Here is a 26,357-nt window from a genome sequence, read left to right on the forward strand (position 1 = left end):
TATTAATATAACCTAATTATGGTTGTTTATATAATATAAGTCGTGTATGAATTTTGACCTCTGTGATATGGACTGACTGGCTTCTGGTGCCTTGTTTATAGGTAGTCCTGGTTTTATGATATTCATTGTCCTGTGCCAAACACTCCCTAATATTAGTATCTGGCAAGTCATGGTAGGTAGATATGTATATCCATGTTGAGTCCTTTCGTGATAGTGAATATTTATTCCACAGTCTTCCAAAGCTCGCATACAGAGCAATCAGGTCGTCTTAAGATTGTTTTAGCTGTACGTTATTATACTATATAAATCCTAACCACACCTTAGATGAGAGCTGGAAAGAAACAAACATGTAAATTGTTGAAGACAGTCCTGCTCCATGCCATTTGTTTCACTAAGACGCGTCCCTTCGGGGACATTGTTTATTGCAATTGCTTACGGATTCTAAGCAAAAGGAAACATTTCTGATGTTGACGAATCCTGTAGGTGGCAGTGGACGGTGAGGGGACAGGGTTGGTACAACCAGGCCCAAGGTATTGGTGAATTTGTTTACATAGTATGTACTCTCTGCTTGTTGTAAATGTACCCTTATCTCATTTATGTAACCATTCTTGCGATAACAATTTTAACGTTCACGTGAACAAAAAAGTAGCTTTCGGGACAATTAAAACCTTATCTTTATAACACAAAACTAATCACGTTGCATTTTTAATGTCTTCGTTACGGAAGGTACATTTGTAAGGCACGATTTCACGAGACAATACACAGAAACATTGTGGCTTATTAAAAGTACAACAAGGTCGAAAGTTCACCAATACACATGCACGCGCTACGCCGTCTATAGGACGTCTCTGGGTCCACAGAAATGCTCGAGCTTGAATAATTTACACATTGGAGATTAAATCGATCTATTGAAATCCGGTTATGCAGTCACAACAAACGTTAAGTCACGGTACTATGAACGACTGTCGGCAGCAAATGCAGGTGCGTGCAGTTAGGTTCACAAGGGACATGTCTTCACGTTCGAAAGTCTATGTACGTTGTGCCATTTAGTATTCCACATTTATGGTAATTAGTAAAAAGCCTCAAACGAATTTCATGTTCGACGATTGGTTGATCATTTGCTCTTAAACGAAATACAAAGAGTTGTGTCCCCCGACCTTGACAAACTAGCATCGTACAGCATTCACAGGGGATAGATGGTTCGTTGGTTGACTATATGGTTATCGGTAACGAAACGCTGCTACAAGCTCTGACAGTAACATTATACTATATTATTATTAATAATACTAAATGAAATAATTACTAGTAAGTGCATCTTGAAACATGACTAAGGAAGGGATAAATATAGCTTCTAGACTACAATCTCGCAGAAATGTATATCTTGTTTCAAAATTACATGAAAAAGGCGACTAAATTGCAGACAATATCGTTACCTCTTTAAAAGGCTTTTACCTTCATAACAGTCCCTTCGTAAATGCCCGACCATTTTCATATGTCGATAACCATATGACAAAACTCTCTCTTAGACATGTAGGAAACGGTAGATTTTGCACCTGCTTATCAAGTTCAGCATAATAGGAGTTTGATGATTGGTTTGCACGTTGCCAATGCTACTGCGCTGTGAGCAGAAACTACCGCTTTCAAAGACTGTGTTGTGTCTAGGCCATGGAACAGAATCATACAGTCTTTTTCACAAACACGAACTCTTGATCCAGGCTTAAAGTGGGACGGTTTCAGGGGATACGGTTTCAGGGGATACGCGCGTCAGAAAGAATATAAACAATAATACCCCGAATCTAGTCGCCTTTTAGATCGCAATTATTATAACTTATCGAGCAGTAGATCGATAAGTGTACCTGATCTGCAATATCTGTTGTGTGTGTATGTTTTCGAGTCTGTATTTTTTTGTAATACGTGTTTTGTCTCCTGTAACCGCGAGAATTATTGCCCATTTTAAATTGCTATACGATAACATACGACATGGCAACACACACCAATTCTGGCTGACAATCGGCGATATTTAAAAGTGGAAACATCGCAGAAATCGGTAATTGTAAATTGATCGTGGATCGCCCGGACTGAGAAAGCATTTAACTGATGCAAACCAAAATGCATCGACCATACCAACATCCACTGTGCCTAATTTTACCAAGTATATCTCTGGCTGTTACTATTTAATCAAATACGGGAAGAGAAAATGTTCGGGTTGATTAAATAGTTTGGATTCTGTATAGATGAGATACCAGTGACATTTAAGGTAGAGCGCACATGTAACCGATTTACATTTGTATTTGGAGTCGGGCTCTTTGTTCTGTTGTTCATACTACACCAACAGCAATAGTCTGTATTTGATTTGGTAAGCAGACTTGTTTTAAAACCTCTTCGTCTGAAGTTGATTGATCATATGGTTGTGCAGGAACAGCAAATTTTCAAAGTACCCGGACACGAAGGGTTCCAATCGTACAGTTATTATTTGGATTTCTTTGTATATTTTCCCATGTAAACAACAGAATCATTTACATAATTAGCGTAAATAAGGCTATCATAATTAGTAGAGACTCCTTCTAAACAATTTAACATCAATGTTGTTCAGTGTGTTACTATTTCGTTTTGTTGCCATTATCATAACTAAGTGACTATGTCGAAAGGTAATGTAAACACTTGGCACGTTAGTGAAGACCATGTAGTTTATAGATTCGTGAGAATCATTTTGTTCTATGACGTCAGTGATCTTGACTTTTTATCGGTTCTGTTAACATAGACCGATTTTCATCCTATTGTTCGCCATCCAAGTTTTAACCACAATTTGTATTTTACTTGTTGTCGATGAACAAAGGATGCATACTTAGCGAAGAAAGAAGTTACATTGCGTTTTATGTTTGTCTAGTTTAGTAATTGTTTTGGTATCTGCTTCGCTATGTGAATGGTGCCAATATGTTCTTAAATTGTATAGATAATCTCTGATAGTTATATGACGTGTGTGACATAACACGTAATATGAACAACGGAACTACAGCCAGTCTTGTGAAATTAATTTAGTGTGAATTTTCTTTTTATTATTAGTCTATGAGAGCAGTGAGGTCATGCACTTGTTGTAAGAAGTGTTGGTGTCTGTGTATCTGTATGTTGATAGCTATTTGACAGTATAAGTAAGTTATTCAACATATTGTTTTTCCTGATCTTTCTGCAATATTTGTTTAAGCTATATGAGATGAACGCCAACATACAGTTTAGCATTTCTAATTAATATACGTTTGTCATTAAAAAGTTATTTGATGCTTTGATATATATGTCAGTGTTTGCTGTTATAGATAACCAATACACAGTTTGTCCTTATGCGGGATTTGTTTGTTGTACTTGTGTCTGTGTAAAAGTTTAGGCTCTATGAAAGAAAAGGAGCAACCTCCATCTTAAAACAGCCCTTGTTAATGTAAGTCCGTTAACACAGAATCTATATTCCAGATTTTTAATCTAAAAATAGTGCAAACGAAATTGGCTACTGTAAGTTAGCCCCAGACTAGTTATATATATACTAAACGGTTACAAGCAAAAGCAACTGGGATCCGGATACGTAGCACGAGAGTCTGGCTGTGGGAGATTACTGGAACCCCACACTGCCCCACGATTGGACAATCCGTCTGATCCTAACGGGGACGTTTGTGACACGGGGAACTATATGTATGCCAAGTGTTTAAACACGACACGGTGCATTAGTTCTGTTATGAAAAATCTATATACATGAATAACTAAAGGGAGAGAGTCTAAAGCAGCTGTTATAGTTGTGTGTGTAGTAAGGCTGCTGGAGTATGGGATTGTATAGACGATGTTGTATGGCAGGTCGCGTCAAGGTAAGTACTAATACACAACTCTTCTTTTAGTATGTAATGACTATAAAATGTTCCGTATTTACCTTGTCATTGAAATGCCTTTGTTCTACATAAAAAAGACTGTTATGATTTAAAAACAAAATTTTAAAAAGCATTAATAAAGAATTCCTATTATAATGAATATGATGAGCTAGGAAACATGCATTATCGGACAAATAAATATATAGTTAAATGATAATTAGTCATATAAATATATGTAATAATATGCTAATAAATAATACTTGAACCTCACAAATTTAATCATTAAGCATCGTTTGTGTTTTGTTATAATGCGATACACGATAACTGGTTAGATTAATACACTTTCAATTAAATGAAATACAATCTAAGGTAAATAAGGTATTTACAGAGATTCATCGGCACATTTCAATTCTTTTCATCAGTAATGCGATTAAATGTACACACACAAACGTGATTGTAAATGTGGAAAATCTGAAATTTAAACCGAATTTATTCATTGAGTGTCGTTGGTCTACATTTCCGTATCAGGCGTTTGATTTTCGTTTAAGTTATCCATGTTCCGTATATGACGCGTCCTATATCATCATAACTGTAATCATGAGCAGGTCCTATGCAGTCAAAATGATGTGAAGGCATAAAGATAAATTAGTAATGATAATGACGATGATCAAAGTACTAATACATTTATTCTTTAATTTCCCAATGAAATAAGCAAAGGATATTAAATATGAAATGCTACGCTATTTAATATACATTCCATATTTTCCATTAGCATCTCAAATAAAATAAAAATATGTACTTAAATTAGTTTTGATCAGAAATTTTAATTCCCAGTGAAATTGTATCCTATTGATGCGGATTTCCCGTACATCTCACACCGAAATGATTTGAGTATTTCTTTAACAATCTGCGTATAGCGGTAGGACTTGTGAGCGACAGACTGTGATTGGGACGATAAGAACACTGGGGGATGGCTTTTCAATTACGTGGATGATTACAGTCGATGTATCCAAATTGAATCACTGTGAAACGTTCTGTAGATGATAATAAACAAGTGCGTTTCTGATGGCTATCGCCTTCATTAGTGCGAGAGAATGGTGACGCTTACACCAACAACGTGTTCCATTCTAGCCTGCTGGACGTGACAAACATGTGCGATGACGGAGGTGAATGGGGGTCATGGCGGACGTATTTTATAATCTCGGAACTTTCAGACATGGCAAACGGACGTACATGGTGAATGTTTGTAACGGACGCACATATTGACCCATGTATCAGACAAGATAGAAGAGAGAGACATTTTGATAAACGTGACGACGTGAGACAGATATATGCATCAGACGGGAGGGACGAACGTAAAAGACACTGGCATTTATATCAGACGTTTGACATGACAATTGGTCAGTCTAATATGTATGGCCTATAACGTATGATGGATTTAACAGATGCATGAAATGTATTCAAAGTACCATTACATAACCCATGTCGGCAAATATTTTAAGCTAACCGAATTAGGTCAATGCAAATAAGATACCGGCCTTCAACAATTGTGTATGTTCAATACACAAGTTAATGAACATAATCATGATTATGATCATAATTCTGAAATATTGATTTCTACAGTTTATCCATTGTTGATATTTTTGTCCATAAATTCACTACAAGGAGACTTGATATATTTAATCGTGTTTACGAGTGATTAATACCGTTTGGACTTTTGTTATCCGAACCGGGAAATGATACCAAATCATATATAGGAGAAAATAAAAATTTGAAATATTCAAAAGCTTAATTAGCATAAAATATCTAATCGTTAATAACGATTTATTGGATTGTAATGCATTGAACTATAAACATATGTGCTTTTAAATGAATTAGCTAAATGTCAATCAACCGTTTAGTTAAGATACATGTACAGCTTTTTAGAATTGATTCACCGTGTAATACTGAATAACAACCAGGCATGTTATAGGGTCATGAATCAAGAAAAAGGCAGCGTAGACGTGGATTTCAAAACACAGGGTAACTACTTTTTAGCTCGATGTGCTTATAAGACAAAGCCGATCTTTCAAGCATATTGAATATTTGGAAAACACACCTCGCGGCTTACTTCAGACAGGAAGATTAACTTTTTACAGAGACATGTGATAGCAATATGCATTATCCCACAGAAATCGGTGGAAGTACAAACAAAAACAGCTTCAAGTAATTGATTAACCATAGATGTTTCGCGGTTGAATCTTATTCTGAATTGATTACGAATAAATTGATCTTAACCTTCCGGTAAACTTAAAACAGCATACAAACATTCAAAAGCCACATGGATAATCTTTTGTTCCACGTGGTGCCTAAAGAATCTTAGGCGTCTTGCAGAGCGGATGCAATTTTCCTTTTGAGTTCACTACGAGAGCAAATGTCTAGAACATATTCCAATAGAGAGACATGGATAATTAAAACAACAGTACGGTGCTAATCATCCTAAATACCCAAACGTAAATGGCAATATTTTTAGTGACTTGTCAATGCAATTTAGGAGTACTTAGCAATTATGGTTTTGCCAGCGACTTTAGAAAAGGGTTCCTGAGCAATAACATAAACTAGCGAATAACGGCGTAAAATAGGCGGCGAAAAAGTACCTAAATTACTAAAAGGAAATCTAATGCCATGGTAAATAAAACAGGAGTCAGACGAGACAGTACATCACCGATATACAGTATCGATTGTGCTACATTTGAATGATTATGTAAAGGACTGGTACACCTGAGCATTTTAAACTGTTATCCCGGAATAAAAAGACGGTAATTATCCGACGCCAGACACACACTTCTGTGTATCTGGTCACCATGGTGACGTTCTGTACAGAAAGTAATAGCAGGGTAGGTATTATACTGGAAGTTTTATATAGCTGAAGTTTATTCATCATGTATGGCATTGTGACATTGATCAATATACATAATGAGTCATTGTCTAATTTTCTAAACGATCCACAGAATTAAATCACTTAAAATCGATCAATTTTAATGAGGTAAACACCTTTTATCATAGTGTCATCCCATTGTAGCGCCCTGAGATGAGTGTTTGTCAGCTGGTACAAGGAATTCAGGCTCTGATGCAAGTACAATATGTTAACGGAAAATTTTTTATATTTAATTTATAAAGCTATTAAAGAGGTATGCATTGTGAGTATGTGCTCTAGGGCGTCATCTGTACCGTATCAATTTCATAGTTACGAGACATTCTATCGGATTATAGAATAGTACACATTTCTCTTTAGGAAAATGATATCTGTCGTAAAACAGTACATACCTACACTGGCGTAATTTAAACAAAATACAGAAAAAATAGGTTCTAAGAACCATTTTGGTAAAAATAGTTTTCATGTGGAAAGATTAAAGTGAATTTTACTATTACAAGGGGACACAACATGAATACACTGCTGTCTCCCAAATCATACAGACATTCACACAACAAAACAACACATATATTTCACACAGAGCAATCCGTCCATAAATGACCCTAGCCTAATAACCAAATCAAACAAATCCATGTGAACATTTCTTATCAGTTAACAGTATGATTTATCTATCCTATACACCAAGTGACATCTAAAATCATGTTTCTTTTACTCTTATTGAACTGTTGCATTATACCAATTGTGATGTATTTCTTTAAGTCTTAAGTGTTATTTCAATTTTTTTTTGTGAATGTTTATTATTTGTGAAATTCAACTTTTTCATTTTAATTAAATTAAAAAAAATGTTAATTTCATCGTCCACCATTCAAAGCCTCCCAAGTAATACTAAATAAGAAATTCACACTACGGAATGAACACGTGTAGTATTAGAACACAATTACATACGATACTGTCCATTTATCACCGTATAATAAACATATGTCTGTGTAGCTGATGTGCTTGCACGTACGACTTGTAAATATCATACATTAAATGGTTCTTCATAAGTCTCTACATTTCACTGGCCGTAAAATGGTTCCGTGTGACAAAAAGCTTGTCTGGGAAATTGAAATCAGATGTACAAAAGTCGTCCAATCTGTCTTATCGACAGCCGACATCTAGAGAGCTTGCTGATGTGTCATCTATAAATCCTAACAGACATTTTAGCACATTCTATACGTTAGAGCGCACTTGCTACTTTACCAAACTTTATACCAAATACACTTAAAATAGCTTCTCCCAACACTGTCCTTCTTCGACGTTTGATCAGAATGATAATTTAGATTCCAAAACAAGAAAACTGCCATAGCATACGTTAACGAAAAAAATGTTTGACAATGATGCAGATTGAAATAGTGCATGTTAAACAAATAGATAAGCATGTTGAACACTGACATACACTGTGGGGCTGCTTCACTATTACACCTAAACATACGAATTACTTTGGTAAGTGTTAGACCACAGGAAACTATATTTTTTCGTCAATGGTAGACATAAAAACTCATTGAACTCTGTGATATTGTTTTTTTGTAATTTTTATGTGTGATATACAATTGTCTTCAATATGACATTTTAATGTACAAACAGTTTATATCTAAAACAAGACATATATAAGTGTTGTCAATTTCACGTGGTAATGAACCGAGTATTTTAAACATTTTCTGGGTAAAGGCATATTTATAGGTTTTTTATGATGTTTATAAACAAGTCATTTATTTCGGTATGCGAGGGGTTCGATATCCTCGTGTGAATTTACCATAAGGTCAGTCTGTGGAATCCAAAAATGTGGTAGAGCCCTAAGGTCAGCCGATACTTGTGATAGCAACAGATGGTCGACGACTAAACAAATTATAAAGAAAACAAATACGATTATTATGTGGCACCCACGCTCAATTGGTATGTTTTTTACGTTATCAAAATAAACCATAGGTAGAGAAAGACTCTTATAAACTGGACCAGATGCCAAATTCCCATTGTACCAAAGACTAATGAGTAGGAAAAAAACCAGTTAACTTTTCAATTCCATTTTACCAATATTACCTGTATGAGTGTTGAGTTAAGTCGTTTTGTATCATCATTATTTTTTTGTTTTTATCACTAATACAACTGTGACAGAGAAAACAATAAAAAAACCTCACCAAAATAGCATTTTATGTCTCATATGGATTATGGTTAAACAGTTGAAACACAGGTCAAATGTCATAAACTCGATGTCGACAAAATGATAATTCCATTTCGAATTTTCTGAGTTGTTTGAATTCAAAGTGGGACTTTTAGTAGGGCCTACATGTAGTTCCAATGTTTCAAATTGAATATAGTTTTTAAGGTATATCAGTTCAAGCTACCGAGGTTCGAGTGTATCGCAAAGAAACGTTATATATCATATCCTTTATACCTTTCAGGACAACTAATGGGATGTTTGTAAACCACCGGTATCGTGAAGATCTGTATCGACTAAGCATTAGTTACGATTTATAGCTGAAACGGTGTCCTGTATCCGATACTCCCCGCACTTCGAACCTAACAAGCGGTCAGTCTATGTAGAACTGACCTTTGCCACAACCAGTCCATTTTTGTGGGCGAGCGTACAAGCTAAGTTAAGAGTTAATTTGTTCGACCAAGATAGCCCACCAATATATTAACCTAATTTTACATCTGGAACTATTCTGACACTCCGACTTTCTACATAGGAAACCAACATTAAAATGGCAGACAAATTAACAATGAACTTTGCTGTGTCATTAAAGTTGAGTACGAGCTGATTGCATGCGATTGGTATTCATGTTTATGAGTTATTGTATAAATTGAAAACCCGTGTTTGCACAATTAGACTAGTTACCAATGTACGGTGGAATACTTAACAACACCAACTAGTGTCATGACTTGTTATCGAGAGTCTGATGGGTATTTGTGCCAAAGGTTACAATTTCAACGCTTTTTTTTAGTTAAACCGAGAATAAGCCACGCGGTAAATAGCGTTTTTGCACACTCAATTCGGCTTTAATTGATAAATCTTTTTAACACAGAATAGAAACATCCTCAAAAAGGCTACATTTATGATGTTAATATACCCGTCACAATCTATTTACATTTTCTTAGTTGATTTTCATTTTTTATGTACAATTCACTTTTGACTGTTACAGCTACTCCGATAGTAAATACGTTTTGTGTGAAATGAAACACTTCTCAAATCACTTTATTGTGCAAGATTATCACATCGATGTAAAAGTTTTTTCACACCAGCAAGTGCTTTCTATTACGCAGAAAATAAGACGTTATAAAATTCAAAGAAAGGATTTCGTTTCGTGAACACACTCCGGGGTCTACTACATCTTAATGAAACACGTACCACTGCGACAGTGTATTAAAAGCCACACAAAGGAGACTTTGAGAAAATCGTCGATATGTTGCATTCTTTTTTCATAGTACAAATCTGAGAGTTACTAGCAAGCTAAAAAGGTCAATTAGTTAGAACATCGACAGCATTAGATTTAATACCACGTATCATATCCAATCTCGTCGGGCTCTTGTTATAAACTGTAAAGGTAGTCGCCGTTTGAGTATCTACGGCCTGTGTGATATGATAGACTTAGACCGCTTGATGTAGCCATTGACAACAATTTAGATGAAGACTATGACAGTAGCGACTGATGGATTATCGTATTTGGATGACTTAGCTGTAACGATCTCTTTAATAATTCTTGTTGTACACTCTGGCAGCAATCAAGCAGCATCATATTCAGTCACGGACTATCATATTCTGATCACTATGTTATCATCTATGACTATTGACGTTGGCTATTTGAATATTGAACGTAGGAGAAAGCACTTGCTAGAAAGTGTGACCTTTAGGTACATTGTATTTTTCTCTATAGCGAAATATACGCCATTATATCCGTAAGGTATTTTCTTATCGCACTCTTGGGAAAAGCATGATTAGTTCACCATATCTTGCACATTCTCCAAAATGTCGGGACGTGTTGACAATGGTATGACAGTATATTTACATAGTAAGGTAGTTTTGTCACATTGACGATTATTTTAACACTGTGTCTTGTATTGTTGACACGTCAACGTTACATATACAGTAGAATAAGCAGTTTAAGAATCATAATCATTAAATTCCTTAGACCGACCACTGCACATTCTTGAATATCAGAGGAATATGTTAAGATGGCAAACAATCCCTATGAGTTGAGATTTATGCACCGAAATGATGCATGAAGGATTCTGTTGATTTTAGTTATGCGTGAGATATAAAAATAAGATGGGGAATAGTTTTCACTACCACAACGGACACACCACGACCGTACTTGCATTCACAACATTCAAAAACATTACATGTTGAGGAGGCAGGTCAAACAAATAATCCTTACTGTTAATAATGCTCACTTTTTCAGGACGTCTTTGAACGTTGTTGTATTAATAGTTAGCCCTATTAATAACTTATCAGAAGGGAGAGTGAGTTAATTGTTTACATGCTGAAATTATCAGTATTTCATTAACAGAATGCCATATAATGACGAGTTTACATAAGTCAAATTAGTAGGGTTTTATGGTACATTGAGGTTGTGTGTACTCCACTCCCATTGCTTTACTCGATACCATTAAACTCTGCCTAACTAGATTTTTTCCGGTTTCTGTGTCATTAGTTTTCAATTGTTGATTACTGACCGGTATTTCGGTTCGCTATGTACGTCAAATTTCCGACAATTCCGTTCATTCGTGTTAATCGATATACATTGAGTTCATTACTGTTGGTGAATATATGATCAGTGCACAAGAGTGAACGATAGATATACAAAGTTTATTTAGTCAAAGGACGGCAAGCGTTAATCTATCCATGCATTCATCTCATAATCTGTCTATTATCCAGGTTACTCACCGACAATACTCAAAGCATATGTCATTTGTCTGATATGATCTGGCTATCTATTTGAACATAAGGCTTCCGTAATTTTGTTTCATAAATATGAGAGTCCTTGTGTATTTGATTAAGCCACCGTCATGAGCTTTATGTTATTAATTGCATAAAGTGTTGGTGGAGGACTTTCAACGTAACAAAACAAGCAATGATCGAATAATCTCTGTGGTCAAAAATAGCATGCTTAAATTTAGTGTAGTAATGATTTGGCAATTCTAGTGTAATTTCATTATCGATATTGACATTGTTATGCTACCTCTCAAACCACAGGAAAAGCCCCAAAGACGTTTCCATCGATGAAGTTCTGTGATATCATGATCTATAAGGACATTCAGTTTCATATTCGTTCGGCTCCAAAAATTGCAGTCGATCTAATAGATTTAAAGTTTTGAGTTAAGAGGAATTTGAGAAGAAAGTTGAGAGCTAAAACTTACAAATCAGTGACGAAAAATAAGTTAAACGATCACTTGTTCACGACGGAATACATGTCTGTTTCGAAATTATTTGCACAAAGTTGTGTTTCATTAACCTAACTTTATTTTTTAATTATGTGATCATCTTACAATGTAAATTATATATATCTATTTGTTGTGTCTTATTGGCCGGTACAAAAATGTAGTGATATCTACAAAGAAAAAGTTGTATTTGTTTAAAAGATTAAAAGATTGACTGATATAATTTAATACTCTGGAATTGTAAGATGAAAAACAGCTTCTGTTTTACCCATACATACAGGAAAACTAAAGTGTACATGCACTTTTATTTCGGATCAGAAATAAAAAAAATCTTAAAAGTTGTAACTTTGCCGAAAAATTCAATTAAAATTTATGTGATTATAATTTTCTCGTGTGATTCTTCTTTATTTTGTCTATACACTTTGCGCTAGTCAATCAGCGAAATCATGAATCTCCATTAAAATTGTAAGTACTTGATACAAACTCTCAAATCTACTTTGTTATCAATTGATATCAACTTAAATAAGACTATCTCAAATTAAATCTTAAACAAACGACGATATCATAATATCATAAAGGCGTTGGTTTTGTACTTAATATGAAAGTCGCATCATTCTTCAATATTAAGCTCGGCAAAATACGTTCTTTTATTATCCCATTCATTAATGAAATATATAGATAGTTCTTAAGATATATGCGAACACTATTATCATTTCCTCAAACGCTTCATTCACAACATATCGTCGGAACTTACCGTTTCCAATTTTATAGTAAACCTTCCGTAGTATGTGAAAAGTGTGTTTGAGCTATCGAAGAACTGCTGTGAGAACGAACACCTATGCAAGATTAGATGGGTCCAGACTGGCAGGGCTATCCGTAAGTCTGTATTATTGTATTCTTTATAAACACCTTTTAGCTTTTCTCTCTCTCTCTCTCTCTCTCTCTCTCTCTCTCTCTCTCTCTCTCTCTCTCTCTCTCTCTCTCTAAGTTTGGTTGTTATTATTGTTATTAAACTGTATATTTATTGCTACCTTCTTATGAGAGAATGTAAACATATTTTTCCTGAGCAAATAATACTCATATTTACGCTTTTTTATCCCCACCAAAAATGACAATCATATGATATTTAACGATAACATTAGTATTTCTTAATTCAAAAACGAAAATGTAAATTTGAAATGTAATATATTGTTTTAATAATCCATTGGATTAAGATTATGATAAAGACAAAATAATTTACGTCTTACAATGTCACTGACGTAGTATATGACCAAATAACTCGCGGTTCTGTCTGCCTATTGTTGGTTTTTAGCATTATATATATAACGCGCTGCTACAATATATACATAACACGCTGTTATATGCGTCATTTCATTTTGTGCCGCTACAACACAAAAGATTCGGAACTGATCATCATTCTCCGATTTTTAATGCTATATACAACAATGTCGTCACATGACAGAAACGAAACGGAGCAATTCATTTCTCATTAGCTTTAATCGAATCCCAATTTAACATTGGTATAGTGTCGTCAGAAATAAGGATACAGTACTAGTGTCATCTGATTGACGCAGTAAGGATTAACTAGATTAATTACCAAAAATGTCGATATCTTTTCTTGTCCGCCTTTAGAAACAACCCACGAACGATTTTTACTTGTTGATGTCTCGTCTCCATATATACAGTATGTACCAAAATTCAACATACTTCTACACACAAACTCTCTGAATGTTGAACAAAGATGTTCTCCTCCTTCCCCTTTTTCTTTAACAAATACACTTGCTTTGTAAACAAACTTACAGGGTTACCTCTGGTGATTTCTGATATACTATTAATAAAAAAATGAATATATGCGTATCAACCTTGGCATACCGTTACATTGCTTCCAAGAGAATGTTTTGTAACGTATTCCACCTCTGAAATACATAAGTTACATAGTACCAGATAATCGTATGAATTATGCATGCAGTAGTCATAAATAAATTATCATCCGAATACTTCTCTGTCCTTCGCTATGACAGCTGTGGACGGGTAACAGTATTTGGCAAAAGCAGGTATTGACGTTTTGGAATTATCTACATATTGCATGTGTGGCGGAAAGGAATTAGTATTCATCCGCTTTATTTGTGACCTGTTGGAAAGGTGTTATTGCACTTGGTACTATATGATTTTCGATCAAAGTATTTGGAATTGTTTTCTGTCACATTCCAGAGGACGTCGTAACGAGATTTTTTCACTTATAAAGAATTGTATCGATTGCACGGAAAGCTGCAGATCTCCGTCATAGATGCAAATGAAGCAACGGAAGATGTATAACTTGGTATACTGTGCTGTATACATTAAGGTATTCACTACTATCCTTATTTGTATATTATACAGTATAGTTCACTTGCGTCACTCTGATTACGAGGTACTATCAACATTTTGTATATCATAGTTTACTTGTGCAAATAGCGTCGAGATAGCACTAGCGTTCTACAGCTGTGTTATTGTGTCGCTAAATGTTACAAGTTAATTGTGTAAAGTAATTGGCGTCTTTTAGGGCAGGGCGGTATAATCTGTATTACAGTAACGGCGGTAGTGAGATGGGTATCCTTGGTATTTAGGGAAGGACGTTAATCTCTGTGGCGGAACAAGACACAACATTGTAGGCTGGGAAAGTATTGGGCCAAATTAGCGTGGGCATGCTGATGAGCTCATTATAATATTGATCCACTAATTAGGCAACAAAATCAATGTCCGTGATTCTAAACACAGTAACGGCTAACGTAGGTAGTGACAATGTCATAGTTACATTATGCTAGACAGAAAAAGACTAAATGTTTCTCGCTATTGAATTCTACTTTAAGTAAACCACAATGCATACAGGGGGATGTGTTAATTGTGAAAATCATGATGATTGTAATAAATATAAGGATATGTACAGTACTGTATGCCTGTCATCAACTACTGTCAAAATGAAAACATTAAACATCGATCAGATAAAGGCACGGTGCACATTTGCATTTGTCATTAAATTGTCACAAGAAAACATTTTGTATGTGTGACAAATTACACACAACAAATATGTCGAACCCTGACTTTCTCCTTTACTATCTAATAAACTCCAATAGTTTACTCTATAACTACCATACTGATTAGCCTTACTACATACAAAGCAATAATGTCATACATTATAAAGAGCTTACGCTATTCTATCTTTTTTTTTTTCGTTGAAGCGTAACGATATTTCATGGCTAAGCTAGTTCATTAGTGTTCGTTGATTGGCCATTATGTTTGGAGGCTTTATTGGAACATCAACTTACATATTTAAACACAAAGCGCAGCTCTAACGGGTCGAAGGCCCGTTCGCGAAGCGAACTCTTGTGATAGAGATGTCTCGGTAAAGTTATCTATGTAAATCATCCATATAAGTAGAGTTGGAAATCTTTCTCGTAATCAGGAAACGGAAATCACAACAAGATCCAGCGTTGCGCAAGACAGTATCCAAAGTCATGCTCTCGTTTGATTTCAAACAATATACTTAAAAGATAGTATTGCATCAAAATTAAACATCAGTGAAAGGGAAACCTTCCAGTTTGATTCTTCACTGAATCATTTTGTCCTTAATCTTAATTTAAAAGCGTTTTACGTGACCATTTCCACTTTCCGCCCGGCAACGGAGAATGACGTTAAGATATATTTTGTAGCCGCAGTCATATATTTTTGTATGTTTCAAAGTGAAAGTATAGATGTTCAACGCCAAATATTGTTTTTCTTTTTTTAAAACTCAATGCCAGTAATTCACCAAGGCAATGATTCAAATACGAATATGGTTTCTTGCAGTACAGAAGTCAATGCACACAAAAAGCAATAAGAACAAAACACCTGACATCGATAAATGTTCAATCGCCCTTTTGGTCTGGGGAGATAACTCTTTCGCCGTTAGAAATACTTTATTTACCTGGCATCTAAACACATGTCAACTGCATTAGTAACAACAATATATTTCTATTTGGTAACAGTTAAAAAAAGAAAATAGAGAAATGGATGAACTGCTGCGCTCTCAGATAGGCTTTGTCTAAAATTATATTAATAGAGTGATAATTTGAATAAACATATAATTGCTGAACAATAAATAGATTATACGTAACTAACGTGATTTGACGTGAGGATAGTAGAAACTAGAAGCATATATCAATGGTTGTCATATTTATCTAGTCTAACGTTAGATATACACTGCATTTTGTTAAAAGTTTTGGTCATGATGTAACAAATTACGTTACAATCTCCATGGAACTTTGCTTAAATTGGTAATTGACGTTGACATTATCAGATAAATTTAATACATGAGATGTATTTTGATTTGATATTGTATTTTCCAAGGTCGTGATTTCAGGAATCTTGGTTCATTTGGTGTCACTTCCCCTTCCCCCACTCGCTGTCACCCACACCACAATTAGATGTAAAAGGAAATACACAATAATGGTAAAGTTTGGAGGCAATTTGATAGACATATATCATGGAAGGAAACTGCGTTACATTACACGATCTGTAATCAGCTAAATAGCCACATGTGAAGCTAAGCGTCTAAAAGAACACGACTCATTACATCGGGCTACATTTTGACATCATGATCCTTCCGGTTTGGGTCGATCACGTGACAAATCAAATTGTTGTAATCCTGTTATCAATCAGATTAATTCTCTCTCACAGTTCGCGTAAAGAAATTACTAACGCTGCTAACTAGTTTAACATCAAGCTTGGTTGCTCTCTCCTTCCAGGCGAATATAGCCCAACGATTTTTCCGTTAAGTAATGTCATCTGACGGTCAGTTTCCTTGCGTCAGACGGAGTACCGCTTGTGGTCGCGGAAAGCATGGTTAGATTGATACTTCAGAAATGTTTTGATTTCAAATCTTTACTCAAAACTCTGTTTTCATTCACCATTAAGAGTGAAGAAAGACTATCATATCATAATTTGTGGGCATGTGACCGCAGGCGCTAGTTTACCAAACGGAGTGCATTGTATTTGGATTTTGTATGATCCGTTTCGGTTATATTATCCGGTTTTCTAAGCATAGGAGAGAAAAAGCAAGTAAAAAGGTGTGACAAAGAAAACGTTATCCAGTAATGGAAAAGAACTGAATTATCTATGTGTTTAAAATATATTTGATTTGTACATGTTTTGAATATTTAGTTTTACTTAGGGAAGTGGGGGTAAATATCTGGTTTTACCTAGAGGAGAGGGATATATATCTGGTTTTATCTAGGGGAGAGGGATACATATCTGGTTTTACCTAGAGGAGAGGGATAAATATCTGGTTTTACCTAAGGGAGAGGGATACATATCTGGTTTCCATATATTATAAAAGAACAATAGTATGAAAATATGTTTTGTTTTGTGTTTGTTAAGTCACACTTCGATGTTTTCTTGGAAAGGAGACTGTGCTTTGGTAATGTGGTCAAACCTTCCTGGTGATCGCGTCACACGATCCAGCCAAATCAGAACTGATTACTGAGGCTAATATTCTGTAGAAAATATCTGTGCTCTTTGATGGACGCTAATCGTCAATAAAGCAGTATCCTGTTACAGCTGTATAATACATTTCTCCGTACCCGTCGCTGTATGGTAATGGTTGCCATTTGGCATTTTCACTGGAATTCTTAACATGGATGTTGGCAGCGTTACTATCACAAAAAATAACCATAGGTTATGCCTACATATATGGTGTCACAATGGAATTTTCTGTCAGATATAAATGGACTACAAGATGTTGATAATGTCTACTTTCTATATGATTGATCCTCCGAATTCTACCCCATTTAGTATCTCCAGACATTATCATAACCGTATTTAAAGCGATACCGTAACTTTGTTTAAAATGTTTCACGTTATTTATTACAACGTTGCATTACTTTGAGCTAATTTATTAAAGTGTCGATGTAGAAGTTACAATTGTACTATAGCCCAGAAGCTACTGGTATTGCAAATCCTTCGTTCAAGGTAAATATAAACTATATCAATTAAGAGATATGGCTTAGACTGAGAATCTTCATGCTCGGAAAGACAACTAGTTATGTAGGTTATGCATAAACCCAAACCAGCAACTCAGTAAATTGTTTATAAGTGTAGTGCGTATGTATACACCTTCATAATTACCATGCGTGAATGACAATGGATCAATAAGTATTGTAAGGTGTAAGTGTATCGTCGGAATCATTTGCTTACAGGTAATTAAATACAAAATATGGAAATAAATGGTATTTGCTGTGGTTTGTTGGTCTTTTGCACATGTTTTCCGTATAGAGTTTAGGTCATCTGACTCGAAGAGTTCAGATTATCTAGAGCTATCGTGCTAAATCTGCTGTGCACCGTCCATAAACTTTCAATTTCCACTAGTGGGATTGAGCTGCATAATCTAGCGATTCTTAATCAAATTCTGGACATACCTGTGTTATAAAGAATGGGACAACATATGGTTACGTCCACTATTAATTAAATCATATTTGGGAATGGCCATATGGTCATGAAACTGATTCTGTTAGCGACACCAATTTACATATCAAGTAATATCCAAAATGCTATGCATACACTTCTGCTGTAATTATAACGCGTGAAAAGTAGTGGGTTGATAAGATAGCAGGATGCTGTTTTGCACCTTGTCGTTGGTCATACAGTTCGAGGATACAATTAACACACAGCCTCTGGGATTGAACCATTGCCACACTTAAATACAGCATGTAACTTTTCCGGATCCTAAAATTTCAATATGTATTATCTACTGTAACACATCTAAATTGTGTGGTCAGAATGTTCAAATATATAAGATATGTCTTTAACATAAATAAAATATAATAAGAAATATTGATACGATAATATAAAAACGAGCGCTCTAAATCGTTGAAGATATCGGTATCATTTAGCTATTTAAAGAATGTATGTCATTCGTAAAAGTTAAAACAGAATGGGAAAGAGGTAGATAGTTTATGATTATTCGATTTTATTTTTATTTTTCGAGTTATGCGTAAAATTGCAATCTAATCAGCAACAGAAGGGCGATCTGTTTCTGTATTTTGTTATTCCTAGGAACAAAGACGTACTCGAATATCCCTCGACTAATGAGGAGTCGTAATTTCTCGAGGGTGTAAGGTATGAGTACGCAAGTATCGATTACCGTGCCGTAATCAACAGTAGAATGTATAATGTGGCAGTAGACTGGTATATGGACATCTTCTTTCGTCGTCTTCTGAAGTGAAACATTGATGGCTTTATGAATGTTTTTCCTGTGTATAGTCAAAACATAAGATAAACACCGTCAGAAAGTCCACACATTATACTGACAGGAACATTTATCATAGACTGTCTTGATCAAGACACACCAGCATCATACTGATGTGGACATATTTGATGATTTTGGAAGTTCTATATATGAACATTCACACATTGAAGTTTTATGGTTATTTTGTGTAGTTACTTGTTCCGAATTGTAATTGAAAATGACGTGTTTAAATTATTTAGAAATAGAGGAAACATGTCTTCAAAAAACTGAAACTATAATGTGTAATATCAAATGCACAAAAGCACCAAAATCGTTGACATTTCTGTAATTCAGTTTACATAGGTCTTTACGTGGAAAGTTAAGAATCACTACTTTGATTTTTTTTTCAACAGCATAAGTACACAATGTTCACGATATAAAATCCAGCATGCTATTTAAATGCTTAGGTTGTAAATATATATTATTTGACAGTTGTTTGAAATATACACAAGGTACAAATTAAGAATAAAGAAGTATCGAAGTACACTCTAGTATAAATAAATGTAAACATAACTGCACCATGAGACGGCTTCGTCCTCAAGCAAACATTTAGCTTGTATTGTTTGGTGTTGTGGCAATACTAAGTTGTACTTTCGTTTGCCTTATTCTTTTGTGCATATAGATGACAATAAATATGGTTAAAACGTAAGTGTTAAAAATTGTAGACAGCTTAATCGGAACACAACATAGTAAAAATAAAATCTACGCTTTGAAATGTCAACAAATGTGTTTTGAATGGAAGGAAAATACCAACGTCTTCACAGAAGCACACTGAGCAACATTCTCCCATTAAATGGTTCAGGTTCTAAACTTTCATTTAAGTTTAAAGTTAATTGACCAATGCAAAGTAATGTAAAAACGATCACTTCTCTACATCCAATTACATAACCTTGCAAATTAACCTAAACTCTTTTAAACCCCAAAGGCATGCCGTAATCGAGCTCCAATTACATTACATTTTAATCATTTGTTCTACTACATGTTCCTAATTAAGAATTTAACCTTTAAGTTGCTAACGCTCTGTTTGTTAATCGATACATGTAACATCATGTTCAAGGTTACAAAAAACATGAAGCTATTGATACTATCAAAGTATAACCCGAATCGTTAATATCTAAATTTTGAAACGAGTTAAGGTCATCCATGCGTATGTAGTACATATTGTAGTTGTTATGGTCAATAAACATATACAAGCTATGAGCATTTGGTGTAATTGATCAAAAAGAAATGGAGATCACAAATTTATGTATATACATGTACATCATCTCAAAAACGTCGCGCAAAAATATTGTTCATATTACTGTTAACCAAATTTTTCTTGTGGAGTTTTAATTTCGAGATTGTATGCCTACGACCTTTTAAAAATTTTAAATGTAGTAAAGTAAAATAACATAAAAAATTGAGGACATTATTGTTTTATTATACTATTCTTTTATTAGTATTCCAATATCTATTATTGAAATCATTTATGTCATTATTGACTTCGTATCACACGGTACTATATAAAGTGGATACGAGGTTGAGCAGTATTTCACTACCTGCCACCTAAAAATGGCCCATGTTTCCCCCTCAACCTTATATATGGTGTGACATAATCTTAGACCAAAAATGACGATAGTCGTAACCCGGACACCGATCATTAGCCGTATATACTCGTAATTGTTAGGTCGACTACTTGTTAATTCTACTTCAAAGGTTTTCAAGACTTTGAGTAGCCAATAACCTTGCTGCTCCTCCATTGTTAAACAGTGCCCCGGGATCAGCTCTGCTTGACCTGGCGTTATCTATTGTACTCAACGTTGATTAATATCTCCTACTAACTATAGTATCATGTACCAAACACTTGTTCAGGTCTAATCAATTAGCTTTCAAATAATTGCTTTAAGACCCGGAACACCGGATCAGAGTCAATATTTACACAGTAAATAGGTTTCCAATCATTGCCACCACTAAATGATCGATTACATTGGTTTTTTTTATCTAAAATTCATTCACTTGAGTTAATATTGACTTTGTTAGAGCACATGCACTGGTTCTATATCTTGATTTTCTGACAATCCCTGTTGATGATACGATTTGTCGTAATTACAATATAAAAGTACGTTAGTTATGCTCTACTGGATTGTATGGTTTTGTTGTGTGGAGGGATGGGCCTAGAAACGGATATCCTGTTCTGTGTATGATTTATACCCTATATAAGATAATCCAAATGCTAACAATAATCAAGGTCGAAAAACAGAAAAAAATAAGGTTGCTGGCTCGACCGTTTGAAAGTAATTAACTTTTTTTCTTTTATAGATATTGTTATTTGTATAGTTATGCTGTGTCAAAAAATGAACAAAAAAGTGTATGTCATTGTGCTAGTGTTTTTGCTAACATCTTTTGAAAAGTGTTACCTTGACAACGACTTAACCAAACCTTTGCGCAGAAATATTGCACAATAGGACATCTACTTGGTAAATGTAATGCAATAAAATTATATGGAAATATAAGATGTTTTCATTTGTTCTTACTTTAATGTATTTGAATGGATAATTTATGACTATAAATAAATATACAACAGAAATCAATGTATAAATTGTTGCCTAGCGTCGATTTAAAAAGTGTCTCCATGGCAACGTTTCCCTCAATTTTTAGTACTGATATGTAGCAAAATGAGTTGTGCTTTTCAACATGATAAAATTATATGAAGTAATAATTAACTTTTTTTCCAAAGATGCTCATTTTGCAGAGGACATCCATATCTTTATAAAAATGACGAGGAAATGGTATGTCATTGTTCAAAGAAAAAATTAATTGGAAGTTAAATCCATAGCAACCGTTTTTTTAGCAACATTTTTCTAAAATGTATAATGTATATTTTTTCGGATAAAGATATGTTATGCACGGGAAGATGATAAAATATTTGTTTTTCAATGGAAAACTATATTTTGGTTAACTTTTATTAGTAACCAACCGTTGCATAGCAACGAAGCAGTACTCGCAAAAGTCTTACCTTGATTCAATTTTGCATTCTATTCAAAGTTATTTGATATATATAGCATTTTCACAAAAGTTTTCTTTGAGACATTCACAAATATTCATTACTAAAACAGTTTTGTGATGAAAAAATACTCTATGAAAGGTTCTGTACCTTAGCAACCACTTTCAAATATTTCTCCTTCACATAATTGAATATTTCATAACAATAAAATTGCATTTTCGTACATAGATATCAAATTTCGAGGTTGCTTAGTATTTTTGATTAAAGATTTCAATTACTATATTAAATTATTAGCATCAAGGGGATATTTGAATGTCATATGTAAACCAAACACTGATAACAGGGCTGAGGTCTTTGGTCACATGACTTCTAAGATACCTATTTAAAGGTTAGTAATTTTTATCAATGTACTATGTCTTCCCTCCATTTCCTAAACCTGGTACGTACCTAAATGCCCCTGGCTGCTTAAAGGAAGTTAAACTTTTAATACATATGTAATTAGAATTAGAATTCCACACAGAAATCTAATTGAAGCAAGTAAATAACAAATATTGTTTATGAAATATTCCCCATACATGTATGTAAGTTTGAATTGAATTCCATTCTAAGATCAGAAAAAATACAAAGTGAAAATGTTATATATGAGCATGTAATGGCACTATATGATGACAACAAACAATGCACAATAGCAAATTGGCATCCAGTCTCTGATGCAGCATCATTTTATAGATTATCTATTACAAAAAAATAATCTTTTACTTATTTAAAGTTTGTATCCTTAAAGGATGATTAACAACATCCCTGTAATAATTTATTCATTCAAAAATGAAAGAAAGAACAGAACTTGAGCATGTATAAGATAGATGTTCTGCTCATTGAGAAGTTAGAATTGACATAATCACAAATATGACATATTGAAACTTTTACAATAAATTCAGAACAAGGTCTGACAAAGGAAAGATTCAGCATTAAAACTATCATATTGATATTAAATGCATTTTCTTTCATACCTACGGGTGTAATACTGGCTGGTCTAGGGCAATACACTCATGTCGCCTGAGGCTGTATATGCATAAACTGAAGCAATTGTACATCTGCCTATGTAAGTCGTCTTTTTAAATTCAGAATTAAAGTATTTGAAATTCATTAAAATCAATGCCAAACGTGTGCGAAATTAAGTATCCCCACTTCTAGTACACGCAGAGAAATATCTTAAATCTAGTATCCCCACTTCTAGTACACGCAGAGAAATATCTTAAATCTACGCTGTCTGACTGTAAGTTATGTACAGACTGTTGATCTACTGAATTTCTAGAAATATTAGAGAGAATGATCGATAATATTTAGGTTAAGACATGGATTATTTATAAGCTTAGGTAATTAAAGCTTAAAGATAACCAAGATGTCTTACCGTGTCCGCTTTGTGGTCTTCCTAATACATGTCAGTTCAATTGTTGTGACGTTTGTTATGATTGTTGCTCTGCCATCGGTAGCGAGTTGGTCATCTATATAATACTTCAAATCCCACTTTTCTATGCAATGAATCATTCTCTCGTCTACCTGTATGTTTCACCAATCTACCTTCTTAGTTTAAATGACCTAAATTATTATCAAATGCCTATACTCAGCATAATAATAACAAAGCACACACTCGTCTGGTCGTGGCGTCGATGGTGACCGCCATAACCGGAAGTACGTACCGTTATCGTAAAACGAAATATATTTTCTTAAATTCACGTTAACTGCATGTAATTTGACTGACATATCTATAGTATAGTTTACTTATCAAATCAGATCAATTATAATGTGTGTTTTTGGATTTATTTTGCGAAAAAAAAATACGACAATTGTGTTGGTTTACGGTGCATGTGCCCATTCATAACCGGCCAAGCCAACTACCTTAAAACATTTCTGTTTTGTTTTAAATCCTTCGTCAAAATGTTATTTAGGATAATTGGTATACTTATCATTTTGAAAAGATTTTATTCAGAATTCTCATAAAGAAAATGAAGTTTGAAGCATGGCATGTCCATTGGGCATCGTGTTTATATCCGTGATATGTATTTATTAGTAGAGTGAAATATCAATGAATAACAACACAGACGAGAACATTACGGATATCACCCTGTAGGCTCAGCAGGAGACTGTAGCCGCTCTCGTGTTGTACATGTAGCTGGTAATCTTAATCAAGTTCAAATAGTTCAGTCTTCAATATTGTAAACGTTTCCATAGTGTAGCCCATTTTAGCTATAGAAAAATCTTAAGATAAACACTATTATGATTAGTGTAAAAGTGTAAAATCAACCGTAAAAGAAATGTAAGAATAAGGAGTAGGCTATATCAAATAACCTTTTCAGTAAATGAATCCTTGGAAAACCAAAGTGAATAATAGTTTCTGGTGAAATTTAACTTCAATTTAGCATTGTCTGCGACAATTTCATATTGTCTCCTGTTGTCGGTCTAACAATTTTGTCACGGCATGAATTTCGTGCGATGGTCACGTGGTCCAATTATATAGCGCGTGCGCCCAGTCAGTATGCATCATGGAGCTCATCAACTCGTCAAATCAAACGCCAAATAAGTAGCCGGCTACAAAGTGCTCCGTACTCTAAGTTCTCAAATACCTAATTACTCTATGGCGGACAAGGAGCACGCAGACTGGCTCCGGGAAAACCTGTCACGGAAAATGTCATCGTCCCATAGGAAAATCTAACTACCAGAAAGTATTTTAAAATGCATATCCTAATTTGTGTTTTCTCATTCATTGAATCACGTCTTCGGTAACTTTTGTTTCAGACCAGCTTACTCATTAAGTTACTTTTTCGCTTAGCTGTTCTGCATAATTTAATGCTTCAACTATTTCAAGAGCGCTGATAACGCTCATAAACTCTCAACGACTATGATAATATGCTAAAACTGGGTCATGACCTGTTTATGGATGGCACCATCCTTGGATATAATCTCTCATTGAGACTACATTAATACCTATATATCCACTTCAGTAAGTGTAGAAATGAATGGATCTGAGTTGTCTGGATGTGGGAACAAATCATTATCTTATCACGCAACACTTCGGCTTGTTACAAAGTGCCGGTATTGTATTAAACATTTCATGAGTATTGCGGCCTAATATTTATTTTTGGAAATGAGGACATGTTTTGTTTTATGTCGTTGTTTCTGTCGGAAATAGGTAGTCAGGCTAGTAAAACTTATTTGCTAGAAGTAGATTTATAAGTTAACAATATCAATAACAGAAAAAAAGCATGAAACGCAAACAACATTATTATGCAAAATTAAATAAAACGATAAAGCACAAAGAAATGAAAAGAAAAGTGAAAGCAGACATGTTTTGCTCATGGAAATCGCGTTATCATCCATTGTTGCTAGGTTGGTGGTCTTTAATGTATATGCAGTATATAGTTTAAATGGGAACCTTTATGTCCTGGATATTCCTGACTATTGACTTATACATTATACGATCTTAATACAATTATGTACCGTGAGCACTTTAACAATTCACTACAAAGTACAATATGATATCTGATTGGTTGAATCAGCTACACTTTTTCAATACGTTTCTTACGGCGATAACACTGTCTGAATGCTGCTACTTCTGTCCGTGTAGATATATAAATTGTAATTGCATCGAAAGTGAATGTCAAAGGACAAATCTGGACGACAGAGGTCTGAGCTAACATCTCTCTCTAATCACTGCCAACGTTGAAATGTCAAAGACGCATCTAATGACGTACACGTAGATTACAGCCCGTGCGTTTTTAAAGTCAGCTCAATACAGGTGATGGGATAACCAATTTTAGGGGATTCTCATATCAGACCGTTATTTTTAACTATGGAAGGTCACAGGTTAACGGTGTTTCGACACTTGCTGAGAGA

The 26,357-nt window shown here is 34.5% G+C and overlaps 1 pseudogene; it reads left to right on the forward strand.

Moving 5' to 3' along the window:
* The first annotated feature begins 3,560 nt into the window (after window positions 1–3,560).
* Window positions 3,561–26,357, forward strand: part of LOC138314663 (5-hydroxytryptamine receptor-like) — a 28,011-nt pseudogene continuing 5,214 nt past the window's right edge.

This window comes from Argopecten irradians, chromosome 2 (assembly GCF_041381155.1).
Source record: "Argopecten irradians isolate NY chromosome 2, Ai_NY, whole genome shotgun sequence".
NCBI classification, from domain to species: domain Eukaryota; kingdom Metazoa; phylum Mollusca; class Bivalvia; order Pectinida; family Pectinidae; genus Argopecten; species Argopecten irradians.